Genomic DNA, 2449 nt, shown 5'->3' on the forward strand with positions numbered 1-2449 from the left:
TTGCCCCTGCCCCCATCACAGCACTCCCACTCCCGAACCCAGGCCCCGCCGCCACCTAAGGGTACCCCTTACCCTACGATTCCTGCACCCTAACACCGGAGAGAACGCAGCCCTGAAGAGCACCCGTCGCACCTCCCCTCTGAGGTTGGAGGGTATTTTCTCCGGTCTCTTAAAGACTTCATCACGGACAGTAACCCCCCCCCCAAAACACACACACACACACACACACACACACACACACACACACACAAAACACACAAGACCTTTCTCGCCCTGCCCTGCTGGCCATCCTCCCTTCCGATCCTGGGATTCCTGGATCTGGGGGTTGGGGCCAGGTAGTTAACAAAACGGTAGCCTCCACCTCCTTTTCTGAGGAGTGGGGTAATGCCAATGGTTTCCCCCCTAGGATCAACCAGACCCCCCCGTTTCCATGGAGACCCCCGCCCAGCCGGTAAGAAGACTCTTTCAAATCCTAGCGAACAAGTCTCACCTGGCTGAGGGAGAGGGGTGAGGTGGGGGTAGGGTAGGGCAGGAATGGGGTACGAAGTGGAGAGGAGCAGTCCCGAAGGGAGGGGCGAGACCAGAGCAAGCTCCAGGGAGCACTACGTCCGGGGACACGAAGAGGACGGCGCCCCCGGGGGCAGCTGAACAGCCGCGGGGCGAAGAAGGGACAGGGTTGAGAAAAGGCTTAAGATGGAAAGAAGCAGGGGGTGGGGGATACGAGAAAGCCGGGGAGCCAAAAGGGGTGGAGGGGTTGGGGGAGAGAAAAAAAGACGCACCTGTTCTCCGGTCGGCTCCGCGGGGAGGCTCAGGCCGCCACCGGGGCTCGCTCTTACCCCTTTAGTACCGCCACCCGCCTCCTACTGCCCGGATCTGATGCCCCCCTCCGCCCCTTATCGCCACCGACCTCCTTCTCGTCTCTCTCCGCGGCGGCGGCGGCGGTCGGACTCTAGGAACTGAGAGGAAGAAGGGAGGGCTCAGCAAAGCGGAGGAGAGACAGAGCCACACACTGGCAGCAACCGCGGCGAGCGAAAGAGTGAGGGGGAGAGCGGTGTGTGTGTGTCTTGTGTGTGCGAGCGAAGCCTGGTGGAGTGGGTGCCGGTCGCAGGGCTCGACGGGAAGTGGAGTCCGGCGGGGTTCGCGGGCGGCGCCAGCCCCGGTTCTACGGGACTACAACTCCCAGAATACCGCCTGATTGGAGGGGGGGTGGAATCGGGAGGAGGAGGCGAAGGGAGGGAGTAAGCAAGAGAGGGAGGGACGAAAGCTGGGAGCAGGCGGCGGCGAAGGGGGCAGAGCCAAGAGCCCCGGTGACACTGGGAGGGGAGGGGAGGAGGAGGGGATCACTGCGAGGACCGAGCGGATTCCGGAGAGGGAGGCGGCGGTGGCTGAAACAAGCCGGGCAAAGAGCTAGCCTCCCGGGAAAGGCGGAGGAGCTCAATCTGAGGGGCTGCAAGAGCCCCACGCCCCCACCCTCGACGCCCCTCGAAGGGAGAGGTTGAGGAAAGGAAAAGATCAGTGCACCAAGGCCTAAGGGTTCTCTCTCTTTCTTTCAACGCTCTCCACCTAATGCCCGACCTGACTTTCTCAGGCCACTGGTGCCTGATACAGTGTGCAAATCCAGAGACCCCAGATCTTCCCTGCTGGGCATCACAGAGCAGATGCATTGAATCCTCTTCTCCCAAGGGCCTTAGGGAGGCTCCCCTTGCTGGCAGGGCGTGACTCCCCCCTTCTTCCCGCCACTGCTCCCCCCCTTCGTCCTCACCCCCATCTCCCTCTCCAGAATCCCTCCCCTGAAACCTAGGCTCGCGTCTCCCTCCCCGCCAAGAAACGGAGTCCCTAGGAGCAACTACCTACCCAGCTCCCTTATGATGGGCCCCTACCCACCAGTACCCCTTTTTATCGTTGCCCCCCTCACCGAGGTAGTAGTGGGGGCGACCCGAGTTGGACTGGTGTCTATTTTCCCTCTGAGACTAGACGTCCTTGGCACACCGACCCTGTGAAGAGATAGAGAAGCACATTAATACTCCGGTTTCCCCCCACCCAAGTTCGAATTCCCATGGAAATAGCTCATAAGGAAAGGGGTTAGTAGTGGAAGTAAGGTGGGGGTGGGGGTGAACCCCAATCCTCAAACCTCACCCGGAGCATGGAAATCCAGGGGTTCGTCCCTTTCCTTAAAAGTCATCAAATCACTTGGTGAGGGGATAGTGGGTAGTATGTGATCTAAACCTTAATGTCCACGCGACTCGAAGCGACGCTATATGTAGGAATAAGATACGAACTAGGCTGCCTTGGCGGGAGGGAAGGTACACCCCCCCTCCGCCGCCGTCCACCACCAAACACATACCCCTGAGAGGGTCAGATGGCCAAGGGAGGGGGGGGGAGGCAGTGGGAACGCTGGAGAATCAGAGGGTTGGGGCGGGGAGGGGTACGCGGCCCCCTGAGAGCAGAA

At 60.8% G+C, this 2449-nt stretch overlaps 1 protein-coding gene across 4 annotated transcripts in view; it reads right to left on the reverse strand.

Annotated features, from left to right (window-relative positions):
* The window catches only part of BCORL1 (BCL6 corepressor like 1), a 64669-nt gene extending 62671 nt beyond the window's left edge, over positions 1–1998 (reverse strand). The window contains exon 1 of one of the 4 annotated variants that reach the window (XM_006082117.3): positions 1916–1998. The gene's annotated coding sequence lies outside the window, so the exon portion shown is untranslated. Of the gene's footprint in view, positions 1–779; positions 880–907; positions 1060–1915 lie in introns of those variants that run through there. The other 3 variants (XM_023758053.1, XM_006082116.3, XM_006082118.3) reach the window with 3 other exon arrangements.
* Between the last annotated feature and the right edge of the window lie 451 nt (positions 1999–2449).

Source organism: Myotis lucifugus, unplaced genomic scaffold, assembly GCF_000147115.1.
Source record: "Myotis lucifugus unplaced genomic scaffold, Myoluc2.0 scaffold_2, whole genome shotgun sequence".
NCBI classification, from domain to species: Eukaryota; Metazoa; Chordata; class Mammalia; order Chiroptera; family Vespertilionidae; genus Myotis; species Myotis lucifugus.